Source organism: Eretmochelys imbricata, chromosome 2 (genome assembly GCF_965152235.1).
Source record: "Eretmochelys imbricata isolate rEreImb1 chromosome 2, rEreImb1.hap1, whole genome shotgun sequence".
In the NCBI taxonomy this organism is placed as follows: Eukaryota; Metazoa; Chordata; order Testudines; family Cheloniidae; genus Eretmochelys; species Eretmochelys imbricata.
In genome coordinates this window covers 50156718-50170914 of record NC_135573.1, presented here as the reverse complement: position 1 = coordinate 50170914, position 14197 = coordinate 50156718, and positions in this window count along the sequence as shown.

Below are 14197 nucleotides of genomic sequence, written 5' to 3'. Positions count from 1 at the left end.
TTTGCAATAGTTTCTCTGCTTTACCAAGCTTTAAGTTTATTCTCAGGTAATAGCTGAGACACAGCTTCAGATTTTAGCACTGTACACACACCCACACACACCCACACCCACACACACCCACATACACCTTAAGGTTAACACACACACACACACCCCTTAAGGTTATTTTCAGGCTTGACTTGTTTTTTTCACCTCCCTTTCCTGGAGGGCCATAATCTGAGTCTTCTAGTAGCTTGTTTGCTGACCAGATGTATTCGTTATTTGCAGCTCCTTTGTGCTGGTCAGATAGGTAATTTGCATTTACACACAGAGGCTTACTAGCTTGCTTCTGGATCCAAAGCTGTTAGCAGCTCAGACACTGTCTTAAAAGGGAAGCATTTTACTTCCACCAGAGTTCTGATTACTTTCATCTCCTGCTCCAAATCACACAGAGATCTGAAAAAGAAAGCACAACCTATTGTGGCCCCTTTTGGAGCTCTAATAGGATTTTAATTGAGTACCATGTTTTATTTGCATTTCTTTTACCCCTTCTCCAATAGGCACTCCACACGTCCTGGGAAAATGCACATTCCTTCCATATAGTTTAACCTCCATGACATTATATTAGCCAAATTAATTTTACACAAGGTGTAACTGCCTCCCCCATGCCCACAGAGTTCTCATGCACACCCACCAAAGCAACAATCTGATCCCCCAGAGCCACACCAAGGCTCAGTGTTCCCATCATTCCTCCCCTTTTCCTTTTCTTTTTCCCATGCGCACACACAAAATTCTCTTTTGCCTAACATTTCTTGCACTGTGATTACTCCTTTATACAACTGTACCCCAATTACACTTCCATCTTGTACAACTAGACACAACCAGGAGCAGCCAAGTTAAGTTCCAAAAGAAACCCCTTCCATCCTTTAGTGATTTTGATTACATTACCCAAAAGTCAAATAATTTTGATCAGATTCTTTCTCTGCCTACTGCCTGCAGCAGTCCCTCATAGACCATTTCTGTGGGAAAAGGGCCCATGTTCCCTCAGAATAGCTGTAAAGGCTTCTGTGGACAGAAGCACAGTGGTGGTAGTAGCCACTCTACCTGACCCCCTTGGATAATTTAATTACCAAGCTTCCATCCAATGTGACTGCACAGAGTTGCACATACAGTTACATTTATATAACTGGGTTTTATCATTAAACAAAATCTTCCTTCTTGACATCTCACATAAGTATCCAAAGTACCCTCCATTAAAACTTCAGAAAAACAAAAGAGTGTGGAAAGGCAGGTTGCACTTTGAAACTTTTTTTTTTCTTTCTCTCCACTCCCCCAGGACCAAGTCCCAGCTCCAGTCACTAAAGGTCATCTGTTAACTCTGCTTTTGACTATAGACCCTTTTGTGCCAAATCATCTTTCACTACCCCTAACTAATTTACAACCCTTCAGCAGCCCAAACTTGAAAGATTACTGGCAGCTTCCCATAATGCTGCCCTTACTTCAGACCTCTCAAGCAGACTGAAGTGCCTCTTTTCCCTGGGAGGCATTCAGCCCCCATGGGCAGGGACCTTCTTCCACTACCCATATACCAAGGAGGGTGGGCTCCTCAGCCACCCCCCATTCCTCTGGGTCCCCTAACACTTCCTCCATTTCCTTTTTAATCTCATCCCAGGTTGACCCCTGTACCTGGTATGGGCCCTGGTTCTCCCTTATCCATTTATCCAAAAAATCCTTTACCCTGGCTTGCCAGAACCCGCAACTACCATCATGAGAGTTCGTGATACCCCCTCCAAGCAGCTGCGCGGACTGTTGGGGAGGGGGACTTACAGGCTGCCACTCACCTATCCAATGCAATGCATCCGAGTCACGGCACCAAGATGTTAGGGGCTTATTCCTTCACCCACTTACTTCCCTGGTCCTTCTCGCATGAACAGAGAGCAACAATACCCAAAGTCCAAAGGTGCAAACAATTCGATATTTATTGGGGTGAACTTCCAGGAAGCATGATTCCAGTTTCCTTCCTTAGTATCCTCCTTCCCAGCTCTGACACCACAGAGCCTTACACCTGTGTCCCTGTTCCCATTCCTACCCTTAGCCAAACATGATTCCAACTTCCTTACTCCCATTCCCTGTTCCCATTTCCCCCTTTAGCAAAACATGATTCCAATTTTCTTACCCCCATTCCCTGTTCCCATCTCCCTCACCCACATGCCCATGCCCATGCCCACCCCTAACAGCCTTTTATATATTAAAACATATCAGGTTGCCTAATGGATAAATAAGAAGCTTTAAATAATTGTGATGTCTTTTGAGAATGCAGTATTTTGAAATTTCATGGAGATACCTTTCTCGGGTTTATTTATTACTATTTCATCACCTTCACACAAGCTACACAAAACTCAGATAATTGGACCTGAGGCTAAAATACCCCAGACTATACATTTTCCTGGGAGAATCTCATCTCTGTCCCCGAATGGCATTATGTCACTCATCTGAGTTCAATCTTGTGTATTTTGTAGGTCCCTAACTTTCTATCAGGTCAGTGGGGTATTCAACATCATTATTAATACATTTTAGGAGTTCTGTTAAGATTACCAGATATTATACGCACATATAGAAGAGAAGATATCCTACAAATAATTCAGCAACATACAGTACACCGTAAATCAATTAAACATATAGGTGCAAACATCAAAGATGCAACTGAAGATTTAAACAGCCAAAAAGCTTTGTGAAACTTTTTTTTTAAGAAAAGACTTAAAACATGAAAAGCACTTGGAAGGGCAGAAGAGGTAAGCAGTGCCATAAGCACTGGCCTCATACAAATAGTTGTGGAGCTCACACTAAGTGGGAAAAAACGAACTCCCCTTTATTCCCATTTCCTTTCTTCCTTCTCTTTTATTGCACACTATCCCCTTTTCACTGGGCTTCCCATCTCTCTTTCCTTTCCCTCTGCTGAAACAAGGAGCTTGTCCATTACTCACCCTCTGCCTACAGATGATGTTCCTGACAGTGGAGTCTTGAGGTGAACTCCTGGCCCTACTGAAGTCAGTGGAAATTTTACCATTGACTTCAACAGGATTTCACCCCTTCAACCACAGACCCTTCTGTCTGACCTTCCCCTGGTGTTGACTCTCACAATACATATCATCTATGACTAGTTAAGTCAAACTCCAGGGATGAGCTCCTGCAGTGCACACGTCTTCTGGCTGGCTGGCTATTTCTCGTAAGTTGAATTCACTCCATTCCTCATGTTGCTCTGAAACCTGACATCCTAGCTTCGCCTAAAGTTTTCACTGGAAAAAAGAGGAATGTATAATATCAATGAGGGGAAAGGATACAGATGAAACAGGAGGCAGACTTAGCTGGCTCAACAGGTCAGCCTTTCAGAGGAAATGGATCCATGTATATTTTAAAATTTTTGGCAGGTTTTTTTTGGGGGGGGAGGTTGTTTGTTACTTTGGGGAGTGGGGGTAGAGAGGAAGCCTGTAGTTATCCTCTGATCCTTCTATAATATGTTATTAAAATTTGGTATCAATTTAAAATTTCTGTTATCAAAGAATGTAAATGGTATTATTGTTGTAGACAGGGTGTTTTCCAAGATAAGATTTGTTTATATATGTATAAGATCAAACTCCTTTATGTGTACATCCTGGGGCATAAGCAGGTGATATATGCACATATGTTTTCCAAAGGGCAGGGCTGGACATGTTTATACCATAGTATTATTGCTTGCAAATGGAAGGTGTGTCTTTATGGACACATCTATTTTCAGAACAGAGCACTGTGCATTCAGGTTTTTTTTTGATGACTGTGATTTAAGAGTAGTTTGGCAGGTGTGAGCCAGAGGCACAGGGAAAGAAAGTTTCCAGTCACTGCTGCACTGCCTTCTGCATCAGTCAGCCACTCCTACTCAAAAAACACACCAGCTGAGACTTCATTTGTGGTTGTCTGGGGAAACTACAAGATTTGTGACTAGATCCGCGCCACTGCTAAGGTTTCTTTATGCTTCCACTATGGCAAAAGAATCACATTAAGCCTATATTTAAAACACTTTGTCTTAATTTGCACCAGTTTGGCCTCAACTAGACTCAGAATTAGGTGAGAGGGAAAGGTGTCAAACTTTGCCTCTTCTTCCCTTAACTGGGTTGAGCAGGATACTGGAGCAGTTGAAGACTGAGTCCTTGCTGGTTGGGTCATGGTGTCACACAGCATTGTGGCAGAAAAATAGGGTGAAATATGGGTCTGGGAGGAGGTGGCAAGAAACAAGAAGTAATATCTATTTGGCCTGATGTGGATCCGAGAAATGAGGCAGGCTTGAGAACTGGGGCAAAAGAAGGGAGGACCACTGAGCACACTACTGGAGTCATCCTTCGTCTGGAATATTTTTGAACTGACTAATGCTGGGTGTGCAGCAGTCGTTAGCATAAGTTAGTGGTTCATTTGTATATGTTACTGTCACATTTGGAGCATAGCCATCCTTCCCTGTGTGTATGGCTAAGTAGCTCATATTTCTTGAAAATTTTATAAGACCAAAATATGTGCATGCCCAGATCTTGGTTTCATTTGTGTTGGGCCTAATTTTCATAGGCTTAAGCATACCACAGGCCAGGTAAGGAGCCATCATTCTGGCCAGCAGCACACAGAAGTGCGTGCCTCCAGGCATTTTCACATGTACATGTTGTTAGATCACTGAAACTTTATCCTAGCAGGTTGTCTGTTTTGACTTTTGGAATTTAGTTGGCAAAAGCATACCTGAGCTATTAGCAACAAGGGATCTTTTTTGAAAGTTATCTGTCACCATAGAGATAAAAATGCACTAAAAGTGGAACTAAAAGGTAAGCATTTTACAGAGGGGTCTGTTTTTTAACTTTTTTAAATAGCTTATTCCCTGGAGTTTCCTAATGTACCTATGTAATGGTTTTGAATCATGATAGACACTTTTTTCTCTTGTTTATTGTCAATTTAAAAGAAATGTTAAGAAGAATTAGCAAGAGGTAGCTCTTTTGTTGTTGTTGGGTTATTTACAAAAGGTGAGGAAAGGGTTGCTTCTAGGTACACAGACAAGAGATCCTTGTTCCTGAGCCTGACAGAAAAGGGCTGTCTTTGTTTTTCTGATTAGCTGGAATCGTTATCTGTGCATGCTACAAATTTTCAGCTGCTGTGAGATCGTTACTAATGTTGATATTTTATGGCATCTAACCTGCTGACTTCAACTCTCCTTGTCGGAAAGCTAAGGAATAGTGAAACACTCTATTTATGGGAAGGATAATGTGCAACTATGCCATTCATCTGATCGGCAGGTATTGTATCTGATAAATAATTATTGTTAATATTTATAGCACTTCAGTTACATATATTGTACATTTTATTAGCGTTACAATGTTTAAACTAACGAGGAAAAAGTCTAAAATAATTCAGATAGAATAATACAAAGCAAGACTGCTGACTATCAACATAACCAATATGTCTTTGTTAGTGTCTCACAGAGCTGTAGTCTGTAAAATATATATCTATTTACCTAGAGGGAGGAGGTGCTTCGAAGGGGAAAGCCTGAAATGTATCTTCACAGTTCAGAATGGATTCTAGCAGTAAGGGCCATTACTGGGCTAGGGCCTCGGGTAGTGTAATCCGCATATCTCTATTGCCTTCAGATGACATATACCAGCTGAGGATCTGGCCCTTAGACTGCAATCGTCAGAGTGACTTAACTGTGAAAGAATTTCTCCTTGCTTCCCTGTGTGACAAGCAAACAGACACAATTTAAAGGTGACTTGTCTGAAGTCTAAACATGGAAGACCACCTAGAAAAGAAATCTTATGGGGAAGAAAATCTCCAAAATGATGGAACAATTTGAAGGGTCATTGCCTACCTCATAAAAATGTCTGACTGTATCTGGAGCAGGGACCCCCTTGCTTATCTGGGAAGATAGTTCAGCTCAAAAAACAGACATAGAGATTGGAATCTAGTACATAGGTTTCCCAAAAATATTCATATTTGGCTTGATTCCCCAAGACAAGAAGGGTGTCCATATACAATTATATAATAGAACAATATCAATTCCAAATAGTCAATATCAGGGCTTGGTCCAGCATCCGGTGAAAATCAGTAGGGATCTTTCCATTCATTGCAATGGGCGTTGTAGCAGGCTCCTAACACAGAAGGACTGTGCCCAGCTCTACCAGAGCCTGTATTTGGGTGCTCCCTTCCACTAGCAGAGCAGAAAAAACAAAGAACAAATGAAACTGATCTTTGAAGGAAAGGCAGCCTATAAATGCCAGTCATTTTAATTATTTTCCACTGAATTATTGAATCCATTGTTTTAGCTACGGACAGAGTTCTTAAAATCAAAAGACTGAATCTTGTTTAATGAAAATTTAAGAAAAACATTGGTTGCTCAGAATTGTCATGCTGTATAATTTATCTTAATTATATATACTGCTTTCTATAGCGTGCTTACATGTATAACACAGTAAAAAATATATGTAAAGATTACAAACATATTTTTGCTAGAGAAAGAAAAGATACCAGCTTCAACACATTGAATCCAAAAGAGAAAACTAAAATAAAACCACACCACACTAAGGCTATACTAGACTTTAAATATATACATTATATGTACATTTTTCATAATTTATTGTATGTCATTGCCCTACTTTATTCTGTATAACAGTCTAATCAAAACAACGCAGGTTCTCACTGATGACAAGTAACTAATCACTATCAATCCTGCTTGCATTGTCTGAGGGCTTTTTTATTTTATTTTATTTTATTTTATTTTATTTTATTTTATTTTTTGGTTTCTTTGTAACTCTTTCTTGTCCTTAGCACAAATCCAGAGGAAATACTTGCTATATGTAGGTCACATTCTAAAAAGAACAAGGAAATGTTATTAATATTTCATTGAGACACACTAATTTTCTGGGTGGAAGATGGTTTAAGGTAGTATTAGATCACAATCCATGCTGATGCTGTCCTGTTGCTTTCCAATTAATTTCTTTCAGAGCTTTTTGAAAAAGAGGCAGACTGTGAGCTCATCGGCTATGTGCGTGTATGCATGCACACACCACACACGCTCACGGAAACATAATATGGACCAGCTCCTCAACTGGAGTAAACTGAGAGGTAAGGCCACGTAGCTGCATGTTTGCATGTTTGCAGCCTTGCTATCAGAATGGGAGGTGGGATAAGAAATGAATGTATTGAATTGTGAGAATAGAAAGAATGTTTGGATGAACGACTTTGCTCTTGAGCGCCTCTGACACCTTTGACATGTAAATTTTATTGCTGTTATGACTAATGGCCCCTCTGAAGCCTGGCCACTAATCCTTTGGAACCATTTCAGACATTTTGGGTGACTATAAAGGAATGGAATGCTCTAAACCTATTGCAACAGTGTGTGTGTGTGTGTGTCTGTGTGCACTTGAGATCTAATAGAAAAGTAGTTTTAGGTGAAAGTACTTTTGTTTGTGCCAATAATTTATCAGACAGAGGAGCTGTGCCCCCCATTGATTTTATTCCTGATGCCGCCTGGAGAGAAATAGGTAAGTTAGCACTGGTTTGGGTTCTGAATACCCTGGGTAACACCAATAGCAACATCAAGCCTGCAAACTGCAAGGAAAGTTGTGCCCTCACCCTAAGGTATCTACTGGGGGTAAGGGTTAGTCAGGAGCAGAAATAGTGGATGGAGATATCGGTAGAAAGAAAAGAATCTCCCCAGGGCTCAGGGCTGACACATGCAAGAAAATCTGTTATATGCTCCCTCCCACTCCATTGCTCCTCCCTCGAAGACCAGGATCCACTGCCTAGCATAGCAGGTCACCTCCTTCTACTCCCCATCTTAGTAAGAGCTGGGATGCTTCTCCCCCATTATTAGGTGGGGAGGGCGTAGATCTGTGTAATACAAATACATGCTTACTGGTATTTCCTATTGGAACAAGGGTCCACATACTCCTTTAAGTGTGATTGTTTATATTCAGAATAGTCCGTTTCCATTTCTACTGGTTCTAAAATAATAGGTGAAATCATTGCTCCATTGAGTGTTGCCATTGACATCAACTGAGCCAGGATTTCACCCAATAACAATAACAAATGTACTCCCATCAGCCCTGGTGTGCATTTATATGCTGTGGAGACATCTTGCTTTTTTTTCCCCACAGTAGGCCTAATCCTGTATATAGTCTGATGACTGAATATGAAAACCCTGGATAGGTAGAAATACTTACCTCCTCCTGTGAGACGGTGAGTGCTGTGAGCAACCATTGATTTTGGTACCTGACAGAGTTGGGAGAAAATGCAGCCTACATATGAATACTAATTTATAGCTACAGATGTGTTTTCTGCCACCACTTGATAAGTGTTATAAAGTCTGAAGTCAAACATTATCACATTTTAAAGTGTAGAAAGCCCTATCTAGATATTAGTTTTCTTTTGTGTATGAAGTATTTCATAAAAGAGTAATGGCATTTGTATTTCAAATCACATTGAAATTGTATATAATCCAATATTTTTACTTTGGAGTAGACCGTATTTTAATACTAGCCTGGACAATTTCCATAAATCTAAGCACATTTTTATTAAGCTCAAAACTACTGTATACTGAACACATTTTTAGAGATGAAGTACAGAAATCCTTATGTCAAAGGTGTGCATCTTTTCTAATATTTTAATATAAGCTCAAACTGTAGCATGGAAATATTAATTTTCAGATTCATCCCGACCCATGCACATTAGACATTTTACTAAGCTTAACAAAGCTGAATACATAAAATCATTATAAGAAATCATCCGTGCTCACAATAATGAGAATAAACCAATATTAGTATGCTTCTTGAACAAATTGTATAGATATCCATTTTATTTTTCCAATGTATAAAAATGCACTTCTCTGTAGGTGTAAGTACAGAGGGATATAAAATCTACATGTATATGTTAATCAACTGATACAATGTTAAGAAATAATAAACAACTCCCAATCACAAACCACCCACTGAAAACAGCCCAAAGGAAAAGTATGCATAAATTGATAGGCCTTACATGTTCTGAAGTTCAACAAACCGGGAGCTGAGAGCCCTCCCCTAAAAATGCCCTGCCTCACTCTTAGGGGAATGAATCCAGGGACCATCACCTCAAGCATCCTGGCTCCTTTCAACTGACAAGCTAATCATACAGAGGTAGAACCTGATGCTGTCCCACTTAAGGTAATGGGCGTTTCACCACAGATTTCGCTGGGGAGCTGGATGAGGCCCGTGGTCTCTAAAATATAAAGGACCCAAATTATAAAAGGCTTTACTGATCAAAGTCAGCATCTTGAATTCTCCTTCACCTGACCTGAGCTCTTTCCCCTCTTCCCACCCTATGTAGAGCACAGGTCAGGAGGGCTGAGTATCTCCACAAGGACTGAGTTATGGCTGGAATGGAGCAGAGGGCAGCAGTAATATGAGGAGGGATAAATTTGCTTTGTCCCCCCCCCCCCAGTTTCTGGTGGGTTCTAGTAGTCAGAAGCTCTTGTTTTATTTTTCCACCTGTAGAGATACCCATCACAATCCATTTCCGGTTGCACCCTCCTGGTTGAAAAGTACTGTTATAGAGGATTCAAACAAGACGACTGACCTATATAATTAAGCCATATTGTTCCTAGCTCATTTTTTAATAACACATTTTATGACCTCTTAACACTTGCTGGAATTTCCTTATTCTCGTCTGAACTATAACTTGAGCTGAGGTTGGCAGGCCAAAAGTGAGCAGTTACAGTACATCCTAACCATGATGTTACAGAAGGGCAGAGGTTGCATAGCTCAGAGAGGAGCACAAGATAAAGCCTTCACATTTTAACTACCTCTTTTAAAGCACACTGCAGTATTAACAGCACTCTACTAATGTAATCTGACTTGGAGAATGACCAAAATTATTATTTTTCCTTTTACTTAATTTTTGGTCATGCTCCAAGCCAAGTGGAGTGCTCTAAATACCTCAGTATGTTTTAAAAGAGGTAGTAAAATGTGATGGATTTTGCTTCTGCTCATATGTGAACTGTGCATCATTTGCCCTTCTGCAACATCTTCACTAGGATGTAGTTTAAATGACATTCTTTAGCTTGCCAACCTCAGGGTCAACCCAGGTTAAATTTTAGAAGAGAATAATGACGTGAACAAGTGTCAATAGCTCATAAAATGTGTTGTGAACAAGAATGACTAGGGAGCAAGATGAGAACTTGACTGTATGATACTGTCAGTCCTCCTTACATTGAATCCTCAATAGATGTTGAGAGCAGAACATAGTAGAATATTTATAAGAGCTTAGCCCTTGGCTGTGGATTTGCATTGCATCACTTACATTAATGAAATTCATAGAATCATAGCAATGAGAAACTTCATTAGGTCATCTAGTCCAGTCCTTTGTACTAAGGCAGGACTAAGTATTATCTAGATCATCCCTGACAGGTGTTTGTCTAACCTGTTCTTAAAAAACCTCCAGTGACAGAGATTCCACAACCTCCCTAAGTAATTTGTTCAAGTGATTCACTGCCCTTAATTAAGGAAGTTTTTCGTAATGTCTAACATAAATCTCCCTTACTACAATTTAAGCCCATTACTTCTTGTCCTGTCCTCAGTGGACAAGGAGAACAATTTATCACCTTCCTCTTTATAACAACTTTTTATGTACTTGAAGACTGTTATCATGTTCCCCATCAGTCTTCTCTTCTCCAGACTAAACAAACCCAATTTTTTCAATATTTTCTAGAAGGTCATGTTTTCTAGACCTTTAATCAATTTTGTTGCTCTCCTCTGAACTTCCTCCAGTTGGTCCACATAATTCTCAAAGTGTGTTTGCCAAAACTGTACACAGTACTTCAGATGAGGACTTATCAGTGCTGAACAGAATGGAAGAATTTCTTCTTCTGTCTTGCTTGGGATAGTTTGCTCTTCTGCCATTAGTAATGTCTCTTCAAAAACTGCCAACTCTCCTGAACTCTGCTTTCCCTTAGACTTACTTCCCACAGGATCTTACTGACCAATTCTCTGAGTTTGCTAAACTCTGTTTTCTTGAAGTCCGTTGTTTTTATTCTCATGTTTTCTCTATTACCATTCCTTAGAATCATGAACTCTATCATTTCATGATCACTTTCACCCAAGCTGTCTTCCATCTTCAGATTCTCAACTAGCTCCTCCCTGTTTGTCAGAATCAAATCCAAAAAGCCTCTCTTCTACTTGCTTTCTCCACCTTCTCTAATCAACAGTTGCCGTCAGTACATCTGAGAAACTTGTTGTATAATCTGTGTCTTGCTGTATTGTTTTCCCAACTGATGTCTGGTTAGTTTAAGTCCCCCATCATCAGCAAGGCCTTTGTTCTGGATGATTTTGTTAGTTGTTTAAAAAAGCCTCATCCACCTCTTCTTTCTCATTAGGTGGTCTAGAGTAGATACCTGCCATGCCATTATGCTTGTTTTTACCCCTTTCATCTGTAATTGGAGACCTTCAACAGGTCTGCCTCCCACTTCTATCGCAATCTCAGTGAAAAAGTCTAGATCTTAAATATACAAGGCAATACATCCTCCACTTTTCCCCTGCCTGTCCTTCTTGAACAAGCTGCACCCTTCTATACCAATATTCCAGCCATGTGACTCACTCCCACCAAGTCTCTTTGATGCCAATTGTGTCATAATTGTAGTTATTCACTAATATTTCTAGTTCTTCCTGTTTTTATTCCACATACTCCTTGCATTTGTATACAGACATCTAAGATGTTTATTATATTTCCTTTCTATATTCCCTCGTGTCTCTCCTTTGTCCATTCTATGATTGCCCATGTTCACTCCAGATTCTGACCCTTCTCCCAGGTCTTTTGGATTTGCCTGTGGGCTTTTGTATCCTGTCCCGTCAAATCTAGTTTAAAGCTCACCTCACTAGGTTAGCTAGTGTATATCTGAAGGTACCCTACCTCTTCCTTGATAGGTGGATCCCATCTCTCCTCAAGAGTCCTTCTTCCTGAAATAAATCCCATGGTCAAGGAAGCCAGAGCCCTCCTGGTGACATCATCTGCGCAGCCATGTATTTACCTCCAGGAGGTGTCCCTCTGCATGGGCCCTTACTCTTGACCAGAAAGATTGATGAAAACACCACTGTGCCCTCAATTCCTTCACCCTCCCCCTTCACAGAGCCCTGTAGTCACTTCTGATTTGATCAGGGTCATATTTTGTAGTATCCTTAGTGCCCATGTGGATGAGAAGCATAGGATAGTAGTCAGAGAGCCAGATTATCCCTGGTAATCCTTCCATAATGTCTCGGATATAGGCCCCTGGAAGGCAGCACACGTCCCAGGTCAGTCCTTCAGATGCCTCTGTCTCCCTCAGAAGGAAGTCACTGACCACCACCACCCACAGGCTCTGATTCTGTGGGTGTTCCAAGGCTTCAGCATCCACAGAAAAAATGAGTGCCTGCTTAGCACCCACCGGCAGCCAGCACCCCACCTCTGAACCAGTGCCTTCCGTCTGCTGGTGGCCGCAACGATCAACTCCTCCCGCTCCCTCCCAGTCCCTCTCTCCTGCCATGATCAGCTGTTCTGCAGCATGCAGGAGGTGCTGGGGCGGAGGAGCAGGGATGAAGCATGCAGTGGGGAGGGGACGGAACTGGGCAGGAAGAGGCAGGATGGGGACCGAGCACGGGATGGGAAGAGGCAGGGCATGGTGGAGGCTTCAGGGAAAGGGGGGTGGGCGTGGGGGTGGGGGCAGGTCCTGGGGCAGAGTGGGGGATTGAGCACCCCTAGGTCCTGGAGGAAGCCAGGTGCCTGTGCAACCACGTTTGTTTTCTCTTGACAGAGGTGGCCGCAATCATCCCAGCCTTGGGGGTACTCTCCTTCTATACCTTTGTGGGAGATTCCTCATTGCACATTGTCAGGGCAGAGTACCATTTTTTATCTCCGTGGACGGTGGGTAGGGAGCAGGGCTGGAGCACTGCCTTTTGCCAAAAGTAACCAGCGACCTGTGAAGGAGCCATTTTCTCCTACTCTAGTTGTGTTACAGCATTCCTTTCCAGCTGGATTGCTTCCTCAGACTTGAGGGTCTGCATATGCATTCATCCAGTGCACAGACGCTCCTCAGCCTAGTAGCTGTAGCCCTGCTGTAGCCCTCCCCCCTGCTTCCTACAACTCTACAACTAGGCACCTCTCACAGTGGATGTTCTTCCCAGCCTGGCTTTCTGTGATGGGGGAAATCCAGTCTCTGCAAATCCACACTAGGACCTTGGTAGAGGCTGCCATAGTTGGGTTCTCTGTCTGGACACAGGGGCTTTGCATACAGACTTTACCCATCTGTAACTGTAAATGTGTAAGGACTGTACTAGAAAACATATCAGGCATAAAAGATAACATTTGAAACATGGAATATAAAGACTAAAATCTACTAATTTCTGCCCTTTCCAGTCCTAGGACAGTTTGTGGGATATGCCTGCCTGATCCTAATGACTAAACTCAATTGAATGCGTTAGAGAAGAAAGGCCTTCTCCTATCCTCAACTCTAGGCAATATCCCAAGTTGGGAAGCAGTTGAATTGCTTCTCAACCCCCAAAATGGTGTGCTAAAAATACAACTGTATTGAACTGAACTTTAAGAAAATCTGTGCAGGCTTAAGCTGCAACTTTGGGATTTTTGTCCCCTAGTAATTTATAAATAAAAAATGAGGCTAAATCCACCCTTTTTTTGTGTAAGTGTGTACATCACTGGGCTGACTTTGTTCCAATACACTCTGCAACTCAACTAGCCAATTAATGGCACACAATATTTGTTTGCACCATAGGACAGTCAGCGTACGAACTCCAAAACAATAACACAAAAATGATAAAGACTGATCATTTAAAAAATAATTATCAGCTCAGGATTTTCAAAGTGAAAATTGTCCTCTAAGCTTTAATACCTACCGTATCAGTGGTATAGTGGCTAATGATAACTTGGAATAAATCTTCAAGCAGAAATAAAGAAGGCAATAGCAAACTAAAGAGTATGATTTGGAGTTTGTGCAGAAGAAAAATTTCACAAATGTCTATCGGATGTATATTCTGTCATTTATCATTTGGCCCCTGCATTTGTTTTGTGGCCCACTTTTAAAGTAAATCAAAGTAGCATTGTATTTAGTGTCATGATTAAGTGATTAAGTGTAAAATATGATTAAGTGTAAAATACATCCTTCAGCCATTGTACTGTCACATGATTGGATGAGGTAAAT